The sequence below is a fragment of the Rhinoderma darwinii genome, chromosome 3 (genome assembly GCF_050947455.1).
Source record: "Rhinoderma darwinii isolate aRhiDar2 chromosome 3, aRhiDar2.hap1, whole genome shotgun sequence".
In the NCBI taxonomy this organism is placed as follows: Eukaryota; Metazoa; Chordata; class Amphibia; order Anura; family Rhinodermatidae; genus Rhinoderma; species Rhinoderma darwinii.
In genome coordinates, this window is record NC_134689.1 from 417,349,369 (window position 1) to 417,361,357 (window position 11,989).

Here is an 11,989-nt window from a genome sequence, read left to right on the forward strand (position 1 = left end):
TTTCATAGAAATTGATATTTTTCTACTTTTGATTATATATAGTATTTGGACTCCTCTTTTCTCATGTGTTTCCTTATTTTCTCATTGTCTCATTATATCATTACATATAATTATGTAACACTCCTTTACATGTGAAATACATAATATCTGTGCTGGGAATGAGCTCGTACACAGATCATTGAAATGTGCAATTATCATCAATCATCCAGATCAATATAATTCCCAGGCCGGACGAGAACTTCCTATATAAAGAGGGAACTTGTGTAATAACGGCAGAATGTGGGGAAATATGAGGTGAGTGGAATAAACACCAAGGTCTTGTACTATGATACAACTTACAGGGACAGTGGGCTGCGGAGCTGTGTATCTAAGCCTATCATGTGTGATACTGTCTACTAAGCTGTGTATCTAAGTCTATCATGTGTGATGCTGTCTGCTTAGCAGTGTATCTAAGCCTATCATGTGTGATACTGTCTGCTGAGCTGTGTATCTACGCCTATCATGTTTGATACTGTCTGCTGAGCTGTGTATCTAAGCCTATCATGTGTGATACTGTCTGCTGAGCTGTGTATCTACGCCTATCATGTTTGATACTGTCTGCTGAGCTGTGTATCTAAGCCTATCATGTGTGATACTGTCTGCTGAGCTGTGTATCTACGCCTATCATGTTTGATACTGTCTGCTGAGCTGTGTATCTAAGACTATCCTGTGTGATACTGTCTGCTGAGATGCTGTATCTAAACATATCATGTGGGACACTGTCTGCTGAGTTGCTGTATCTAAGCCTATCATGTGTGATACTGTCTGCTGAACTGTGTAGCTAAGCCTATCTTGTGTGATACTGTCTGCTGAGCTGTGTATCTAAGTCTTTCATGTGTGATACTGTGTGCTGAGCTTTGTATCTAAACCTATCATGTGTGACACTGTCTGCTGAGCTGCGTATCTAAGCCTATCATGTATGATACTCTCTGCTGAGTGGTGTATCTAAGCCTATCATGTGTGATACTGTCTCCTAAACTGCAGTATCTAAGCCTATCCTGTGTGATACTGTCTGCTTAGCTGCTTATCTAAGCCTATCATGTGTGATATTTACTGCTGAGCTATTGTATCTAAGCTTATCATGTGTGATACTGTCTTTTGAGCTGTGTATCTAATCCTATCATGTGTGATATTTACTGCTGAGCTATTGTATCTAAGCTTATCATGTGTGATACTGTCTGCTGAGCTATGTATCTAAGCCTGTTTGGTTTTCGGATGAAGGCAGCCGAGAGAAGGTCTCTAGAGTGCTTGTTAAGGAGGTGCCAGTATGATGGACAAGCTACTCTAGTTCTGGAAAGGGATTATGGGAAATACCACTCTCCTGACCCTTGGACTTGTAGGATAGAAGTGGATGGTAAAACTGTGTTGGGACTGAAGGATGGTACAAGCCCTTTGGTTAGATCCAAATCAGGGATCATGGAAGTCATCAGATTTTATTATGGCACCCATCTTGACAGGACAGAACTTGACCGTAATTGAATATTGAAGTCCTATCTGGATGTATCCAAATACAAGTGTCCAGCTCCAGATGGCTTAACATCTAAGTTCTACGAGACATAGAAGAACACATTCTCTTCATTGGACTGTCAGTATTTTCTACAAATCTGCTCTCTCCTTATTAGCACTGCTCTGGTCTGGGCCGAAGTAGTTTTGGTGCTGTCCGTGGTGTCTGGAAGGATGTGGAAAGTAGTTGTGCTGGGGAATAAAAAGTTTATTTGCTGCTATTGGATCAGGCTACGGCTTTTAATCAAGTCAGTCTCGAGTACCTCTCTCTTCTGCTGCAGAGATACGTGTATGGTTGGCCCCAGAAAGTTATTATTTAGCTTATATTTTTGTTAGAATGGACGTTTTTTATTAGGTTAGTTACGGTATCAGGCAAAGTTGTCCGTTGAGCCCCTCACTGTATACGTTTGCAATTGATCTTATTTATTCGGAAATTAGGTGGTGGGGGTTATGACAGAGCTATCCGAGGCCTTGAGGTCAGTAGCGTACACGGATGATGTCACAGTCTTTGTCTCTTCAAAAGAAGCGGCAGAGTGGGTGATGTAAGAAGTGGAAAGTTAAGTAGACGTGTTCGGTTCCATAGTCATTTGTCACAAGAGTAAGACTTTTTGGCTGTGGGGAAAGAGGACCCTGCTGTTGGTCTCCTGGATGCTCTCCCTGTGCATTAGCTTTCAGTTAAATTCCTTGGAATTAAATTTGGTCATGATGATTACTCCAAAAAGAGTTGGGAAGGCAAACCATCCAATGCCCCTCTCCTGGTAAACCGCTAGAAAGGGTGAAAGCTGTCCCCGATAGAAAGAGTTGACTTGATTTACCCGATTCCAGTATTTTTGGGTGTCTGTGATTTTTGTCTTTTGCCCGAATCATTTTGTACTTGGTTCTACAGTCAGTTTTTCCAGATGTTATGGAGGACTTTACCTGATCAAGACAGAGATTACCCACCCACCAAGGAGCAAAGGAGGTCTGAATATGATCCACCCATTAGTCTTATATGTGCACATATTTGTTAAATTCAGGTACTGTAGGTTTAAGGTTTTTGAAATTGGCAAGGATCCAAGTGAAATTTGGGAACTTTCCTGGTGTTTCTTCATGGTAGGCCATATAGTGTATGTAATGATAAAGGGTGGGTCTATAATGTAAGTGTTTTATACAAGGGTGAAGGATTAATGTTGGTTTTTGTATTAAAATTATACCAACATTTTTTCAGAGTAAAGTTTAGTTGTAAAGTAAGAAGATTAGGGACGCTGTATATACAGTAGGTGCATGAGGAGGAGAGGAAAAACAACTATCCTGTATTTAACGTATTTCATGTACTATACCTATTATTGTGTGTTGTAGGGAGCGGGGTATATTTATATTGACTGGTTTAGTATATCGTATAGGCTTTTTTCTGATATTTTGAATATTTGAAAGTTTAAGAAATAATTGTAATCCTATCATGTGTGATACTGTCTGCTGAGCCACTGTATCTAAGCTTATCATGTGTGATACTGTCTACTGAGCCACTGTATCTAAGCTTATCATGTGTGATACTGTCTGCTGAGCCACTGTATCTAAGCTTATCATGTGTGATACTGTCTACTGAGCCACTGTATCTAAGCTTATCATGTGTGATACTGTCTGCTGAGCCACTGTATCTAAGCTTATCATGTGTGATACTGTCTGCTTATTATTATTATTATTATTACTATTATTATTATTATTTATAATATTATTTTATTATTATATTATATTATTACTATTTATATTATTATTATATTTGTATTATTATTTATGTTGTTATTATTATTTATATTATTATTATATTTGCATTATTATTTATATTTGCATTATTATTATTATTAACCTTTCAATGACCGCCGATACGCTTTTTCACCGCCGATACAGCTTCAATGACAGCCGTGCTGCTGCTCCAACGGTAGCGATCGAAGTTTACTTTTAACTTTTTACTTTTAACCCCTCAAATGTCACGGTCATTAGCGACCGCTGCATTTGCGTTGTTTACAGAGGGAGGGAGCTCCCTCTGTCATCCATCAGTGGCCTGCAAATGCAATTGCGGGCATCCGATGGGTTCTCTTGGCAGCCGGGGGCCTAACAAAGGCCCCCAGGTCTGCACAGGCTATATACCTGGCTATATACCTGGCTATATACCTATTAGGCGATGCCAGAGACACGTCCTAATAGATGCCTGTCAGTTTTATACTAACAGGCAATAACGAAGTATACCAAAGCATTATATCTGCCATCTAAAGATTGCAGATTGAACTCTCCTGGTGGGACTAAAAAAATAAGGCCTCATGCACACGACCGTAGCCATGTGCACGGCCTTGATTTTGGGGTCGGACGGCCGCGAAGTTTCACCCGCGGGCCGCACGCAAATCACGGGTCTTGCACATGGCCGCATGCATTAATTTCAATGAGCCTGCGGCAATGCAGGGACCTTGGAAAATACAGTCATGTGCACGGGCCCATAGAAGTGAATGGGACTTCAATTCACCCTTGGATTTTCGGGGAATTGCGGCCGCAAAAGCACGTTCGTGTGCATGGGGCCTAAGTAGTGTGAAATAAAAATAAATAAAAAGGTACACCCAAATGGTAGCAATGAAGTCCCACAAAATACAAGCCCTCATATGGCGACATTGACGGAAAATGAAAAAAGTTATGGCTCTGAAAAGCAGCGATGTAAAATAAAATTATTTTAGTTCAAAAGAGTTTTTATTCTGCAAAAGTAGTAAAACATAAAAAAAACTATACATATGTGGTATCGACATAATCGTACCGACCCATAGAATAAAGGTAGCATGTTATTTATACAGCACGGTAAACGGCGTAAATGTAAAATAGAACATTGGCTAAATTTCTGCTTTTTTTTATCCCCCCCCCAAAAAAAAAGTTAATAAAAGTTAAAGAAAAAATTCTTTATACCCCAAAACGGTGCCATTGAAAAATACAACTCAACCCGCAAAAAAACAAGTCCTCAAACACCCATGTCCACGTGAAAATAAAAAAGTTAATGAATGTGACGAAAAACAATTGCTTGGTCATTAGGGCCCAGAATGCATGCAGGGGGAGGGGTTATTATTACTATTATTATTATTATTTTTTTATATTATTATTATTATTTATATTATTACTATTATTATCATTATTTTACTATTAATATCATTATTATGATTTATTTTATATTATTATTATTATTTATGTTATTATTATCTTTAGTATTATTATATTATTTCTTTCAGGTTTATGATTTCATACTGACCACTCTGTGATATCTTCTCCATCTGACATCGCGTTTCTTACAGACGATGCATCTTCTCATCATCCTGTATATCTTACACTTCTCTGCTTGCGTTGAATATGGCTGCAGACTGAGCAGCAGCGATATGACGGGCATGTCCTTGCCCGGGGATATAATAATCGGGGTGGTGGTGCCTGTTCACGTGGACAAAATATACACAAAGGTCAATTACAAGGAGAACCCTGTTCCTGCCATCTGTAAGACGTAAGGCTTGGGTGCTATCTATTATTGGGACGCTTCCTGAGGGTTTAGATGAAGGTCGACCATTATTATATTAAAGGGGTATTCCAGTCTTATGTAAATATAGCATAAAGGAGTAATCGGACCAAAGACATGATTTATGGGGTGCAGAGGTAGAGGTCGCATCTGGACCCTGGTGGGATTTGAAGGTCCCTCTGCCTACATGTAGGTGGGGTTCCTATTACAGATTTTGTATTTTGCATTGGGGCCCAGAAGCTTCAAGTTATATCTCTATGTCAAGATACTCATATTCAGCTTCTCCACCCCCCCCCCTCCCCCCCCCCCCCCGGCTCTGATCATAAAGCTCAGTCACATCTGACTACTGAAATTGACGATTATGTGGAATGTCTCACCGCTCCACTCTCAATTTACTCCTTGGGGTCCCATCTTCGAGGCCCTGTAAATAAACACATCGTTTTTTCATGATCACGGCAAAGAAAATGCATTTTGACCGAACCGAATGTTTGAACCCAACTTGTGGCTTCTAAAAATGGCTTGTTTTTTTGTGGCGTTTTCTAGACTGTTTTTTGCGAAAAGAATGCTGCGGCCAAATGTTAGATATAATTTCATCCACTTAGAGGTGTTTTTCTCCTACAGACCTCATCGTTTTTTTTAATCCTCTTAAAACAACACAAGTCAATGTGTGAGTAGCGTTTTTATGGTGTTTTTGTGGCAATTTTAATCCAAATAAATTTGTGTTGCAAAGACGACTCTTTAAATCACATGATCTTTGAATTACATGACTTGCAATCAGAGGTGTTTTTTTTTAGATGTATTTCTTTGCCCCAAAAAATGCCACCCAAAAAGTGTGTGTAAAGGAAGAATACGTAATTCCCATAGAAGTCATGTAAATCACGGGCGTGCGGGCCCTCCAGATCAAGAGAGAAGCCTATTATCAATGCTTTCTGCTCTGGCTTATTAGGGCCATGAATGGGGGACCCCCTGTATTAATTCAGAATTCCTTAATACGGTATTTGAAAATTAGACCTTTTATCCCCTTTACGACTAGGGGATGCTTAATTCTCTCAACCCATGAGATCGAGGCAGGAGTGATGGAAAAAACAAAAATTACACCGAAGGCCCAAAAGATGATGGATCTTAAAGGGTTAAGGGCTCTCCTAAGCCAAACACATAATTTGACCAAAGGTGCCCAAACTTTTGCATAAGACTGTATATTTTTACATTAGATCACTTCATTGCCCTAAACAAGTTAGTTATTACTATGTATTTTATGGAGGAGAATAATCCCCATCATCATAGACTGCTTGACTTAAAGGAGATGTCCAGGATTAGAAAAACATGGCGGCTGTCTTCCAAAAACAACTCCACATTTGTCCACTGGTTGCATCTGGTATTGCAGCTCATCTCCATTAAAGTGAAAGGGGCAGATCTGTAAATCCATACACAGCCTGTGGACAGGTGTGGCGCGGATTTTGGAAGACTATCACCATGTCGTTCTAATCCTGGACACCCCCTTTAATAGTTTAATAATTGGAGTTGCCAAACTAAGCTGTTTAAGAAATTTTTTTTTTGACCAATCCTTAGACTAGGCTTGGCCTGAACTCACTTTAGGTTTATAGCTAAATGATCTGTTCCATTGTCAAGGAGCAGGAGAAAACGAAAAAAATAGATGTCAAATGTATATTTCTGGTTGTTCATTAGTGACTATAGCCTATTCTTCTGAGTCTTAACTGAGGGTCAAATGATCATAGGCTGAAAAAAGCATGTCCAAGTTTTGAATTTCTAAAATCTTGGCCCCAATTCTTTTTGTGTACAATTGTCGTCATAGGACATCTAAAACCGATGACCAGTCCTCCAAACCACTAGTAGTCATCCTTGAGAAGCTAGAGTTCCCTCTGACATCTATAGCCCCGACAAACTTATAGACTTTTTAAAACCAACCTTCACCCAAAAATATATTCATTGACTTGATATATTGTGTCTGAGTATTTATAATTGTTAAGTTGTTATTGGATAGGATGACCTCACGGAATATTACCTCCTTGTCCATATTGTCCTCAGCTTCAGGTTAGAAAACTACCAGCGTGTCCAAGCCGTGCATTTTGCTGTGGAGGAAATTAACAAAACTCCTGATTTCTTGGCAAACGTTACGTTAGGATTCCAGATCTTTGATTCCTGTACAGTCCTCCAAAGAGCAGTATCGGGAACCCTGCAGCTGTTGAGTGGATATGGAAGACCTCTACCTAATTATCGATGTAAGCAGGACACCCTTTTGGCTGCAGTAATCGGACATTCTATATCTACATACACAATTTTACTAGCTCATGTACTGGGGCTATACAGGTATCCACAAGTAAGTTTTTGGTAATCCCCTAAGCTACTGAGATATTGTGGGTTCTTCTAGCCTGCTTCTTATGAATCAGGAGGAGCCTTCATTGACTGGTGTCATGAACCGCCCTGTCCTCTGTATAAATAATAATACTTTTAGATGTGACATTATCCATCAAGGTAGCATTTATTTATACAGGAGCAGATAAAGACACAACTCCATGTAGGTTCCTAGGCTATCATGATCAAGAGCCAGCAGACCAGGAGAACCTCCAGAATAACTACTTTGCAAGTAATTTTCAACCTAAAATCTCAAGATAAATCTAGAGTTTAGAATGAATTTGTACTTTAATGTATATTGTAAGTTAGGATCAATTATTACTTTTTTTCAAGTTTGCAAATGTGATCTGGGCTGTATTATAAACTTGTCTGAAGACCACATTGCTTTGGATCTGTGAGCTAGGATGTTCAATAGACAGCACCAATCTCTTTAAAGGGGTTGTCCTTGATTAATTTATATATGGTTGTCAAAGGGCAGGGGTTACCATTAATACCTCCCATTTAATAGCCGGATGGAGGGAGCTCCTTTATAGAGCTACATTGACTTACTTGATGGAACCATGTATTACATGGCCGTAAACTCGATTAATGCACGGAAATATTTGGATTTAGCTCTCATCTCAACTAGTCAACTCCTTCTTAGAATGAAGATGCACTGGCAATAAACCGAACATCATGGGTCTCTAATCAGCAGGCACTCAGCTGTAAGAAATCTGGTAGGAGCTGTAGGCAAGTATTTCTTCTGGGGTCCATTCAATGAATGAGCATCCCATGTTCCCATCAAGTTTACCAGTGTAGGAGTACCTCTTAAAAAGGGAACTCCCTCCCACCACCAGCTATTAAATGGGAGGTTCCAAGGGACACCCCCTACCAGTGACTCCCATATGTCCTAATTCATTACTCAAGGGACAAACCATTTAAACTTTATTTACTAGAAACTAATTATGGAATCAAACATACAATATCTATACAGCAGTTCATGTGGTAGCCAAAGCTCTGTACGATTCGGGAAAATGTAAGAAGGGAGAAGGACCATTTCCTAATGGAACATGTTCTGATATTAGGAACTTCGACCCTTGGCAGGTCAGTGTATTCTCATAAACTCAACAGAAGAACGTTGAAGATGTGTTAGCCAACATGGAATGTTCTTCATATATATGAATGTTTTTTCTCTAATATACTATTCCGTATTCCAAAACTTTTATGTGCAGTGCTTGGCTATGTCCTTATTCACGTAGATATTGAATCAAGCGGCAGGTGCATGCTCAACCGTTGCTACATTCAAGCTCCTTCTTACTGCGGGGGTGAGTGAGAAGGATCCGGAGGCTTGGGACCCCCGTTCTCATGATCAGTTGCGATCCCAATGGTGATCCCTTAGTGATTAGAATATTAAGTGGATAGGTGATAATTTATGATTCTGGAAAAACCCTTTTAAAAACGAAAAAAGACAAACAAAAGTTAAAGTTCCCTAGCATAACAAAATAAATAAATAAATGATGACATAATTGTTTTGTATGCATTCCGCTATTATAAAAAGAAAAATGAATTATATGTACCCAAAATTATCCTTCAAATATCTATAGCCATCTATAATATCTATCAAACGTCATTAACAAGAAATATTATGGCTGTCGAAATGCCAGTTGGGAAAAAAAAAGTGGTCCTGAAAGCCAAAAATGATTTGGTCCTTAGGGGGTTGAATTATTTCTGTGTACTCCTCCAGTTGGACTAAGACGATGAATGTCGTATCATTGCCATACAGTTGCTGCTCTACATGAAGAAGTTACGTCTGAGCATGCCCAGTGGAAGACAACTCTTCATCAATGAGAATGGAGATCCACCTGCTGCATACGATATAGTGAACTGGCAGTTGAGCGCAGGAGGACAACTCCGACAGGTCAACGTGGGCAGTTATGATACCAGTAAAACCAGCGGAAACGTCTTCAGTATTAACACCAGCCATATACAATGGGGAACGGAAGCTGGAGGGGTGAGATTATGTGGAAATAATTTTTGGGTCTTTCCCATTTACGGATTTGAAATTACTGAGCACATTTGACATGAAGTAGTACAATTAGTCATCTAGTCTCCATTCTTCATCAATTTCAAGATCTATGCTTGCTGCCAGTGAACGTGAAACATGCCCACCATCCTTGGAAGTTCCAGACAATTAAAAGTTTATTACTAGTAACCATTTGCCATAGGCGCTGAGTAGACTGGCAGCTGATTGGCTGTTCTGAGTAGGCCGTGGGAGTGAACGTTCCTGGCCACTCAGCATTGTTTAATCTGTGCAGCAGCCTCCAGTTAATAGGCTGTGAATGTTACAGTGTAATTCATGTCTTGGGGTCCCCAGGAGATAGGTGGGGCAGGGGCCACTTCTTGCTATGCTCAGATAGCTGGAGGGGCAGAGGAAAGTCAGGAGGAGGATGCGTCATTAGCTTTGGTGAGAAACCCGATCATGTATTATATATAGGTATATACTGTACCTGTGTGTATTATATATGGGTATATACTGTACCTGTGTGTATTATATATGGGTATATACTGTACCTGTGTGTATTGTCATGTTTCTCTACATAAATAGGGAGTGTCTAACATCAAATATACTTATGTACTATTACACTTAATTACTTGCTTAGAGGAGTATTTTTACTCTGCTGGAAAATATTTTCCTTTACCTCAGATGCCACACCATCAAATCTGACTTAAATGGTTCTTCCCGTCATGTACTTATATCTGTACCTCTACCGAGAAGAGCTGAGTGTGGCCAAAAGTAGCCAAAAGGATCCTAGTATCATCTTTAAATAAAATTTCACAATACAGCAATATTTGGGGGGTCTCCTGTCTACTTCCTTTGGATAATGACATCATCAGAACTTCACAAAGCGGTGTAATGGCGTACTCCACCCATTGCTGGCCTTGAGCCTCCGACAGAATGAGTTTGTATTTATACAATTATGTTTTTCTATAGAGTAAGGGCAGATTGCGACACCACTCCACGTGGCATGATCAATGGGAGTGATGAACAAGAGCAAGTCAGACATCTGTTCTTACTGGTCACTTAGAAATAAGGATTTTAGGATTTGGAGATTAGCACAGGAATTCTTATTATTTAAGCTTGTACATTATATGAAAGTATTCTTCCTCAAAAAATCCTTCCAAGGTACCTGTGTCAGTTTGCAGTCCCAGCTGTCCACCAGGCTTTAGAAAAGCAGCCAGAAGGGGAGAACCTTTGTGCTGTTTCCAATGCATTTTGTGCCCTCATGGAGAGATATCCAACCAAACCGGTATGAGACAAAAACCATTTGTATATTATTGCCCATAAAATGCTTTCCTCTCTTAATCCATTGTTAAGTTCTTTCTAAGAGACATCACGTTGTAGGATTTCTGGTCTACCTGTTTAACACCATGTTTTGTAAACATATTTTAGACTCACTACACTGTACCAGATGTCCATGGGATATGTGGCCAAGTTCAACCCAAGATCACAGTGTTCCAAAGACCAAAGAATACCTCTCACATGATGATCCTTTAGGCATTATCCTAACGGCTGCAAGCATCTCCTCATCGTTGGTTCCTGTGGCAATCTTTGGACTTTTTATTCACTACAGAACAACGCCCAATTGTTAGAGCCAATAACTACACCTTAAGTTGTCTTCTTCTGCTTTCATTATCGCTTTGTTTTCTGTGCTCTTTAGTCTTTATTGGTTATCCCCAGTTTGAGAAATGTCTTCTAAGGCAAGCCATCTTTGGGATTGTATTTGCACTTTGTGTCTCCTGCGTCTTGGCAAAAACCGTTATGGTCGTCATAGATTTTAAGGCCACAAGACCCGGAAGTCAACTAAGGAAATAGACTAGTCCACATGTATCATATCTCATAGTCACCTCATGCATCCTTATCCAGATCTTTCTTTGCATTACGTCATTGATATTCTCTCCTCCCTCCTTAGAAGTCAAATCAGAAAGTAATTCGGGAGTACTAATTATTGAGTGTAACGAGGGTTCACCTTTGGCTTTTTGGAGTATGCTTGGCTACCTTGGTCTCCTGGCATTCATTAGTTTCATTGCTGCTTTCTTGGCCAGGAGACTTCCAGACAACTTCAATGAGGCCAAGTTCATCACCTTCAGTATGCTGTCCTTCATTAGTGTATGGATGTCCTACATTCCAGCATCTCTCAGTTCACGAGGAAAATACATGGTAGCCATGGAGATCTTTGCTATCCAATCATCAACCTGGAGTCTGGTGATTTGTATGTTCTTACCCAAATGTTTTGTTATTGTATTCAGACCCAACACGAACTCAAGAGAGAAACTATTGATGAAACAGAAAAGCTAAATAATTGAAAATTGGGAATTTTATGATTTCTACCTCTGTTTTCAGTGTTTCATATAAAATGTAAAAATTGAGTCGTGTAATAAATTATTTTGATTTTTGAACTAAAGATTATTCTTTATTCTTGTAATGTCTTTATTTTTAATTGTGTCTAAAAAGTTCTGTCTGACATAGTATAATGCTAGTCATACTTTTAAAGATGATGCAAACCCTAAAAGTTACCA

The 11,989-nt window shown here is 39.4% G+C and overlaps 1 pseudogene; it reads left to right on the forward strand.

Moving 5' to 3' along the window:
• The first annotated feature begins 1,992 nt into the window (after nucleotides 1-1,992).
• LOC142750576 (vomeronasal type-2 receptor 26-like) lies at nucleotides 1,993-11,768 on the forward strand (annotated as a pseudogene).
• The last annotated feature ends 221 nt before the right edge of the window (nucleotides 11,769-11,989 follow it).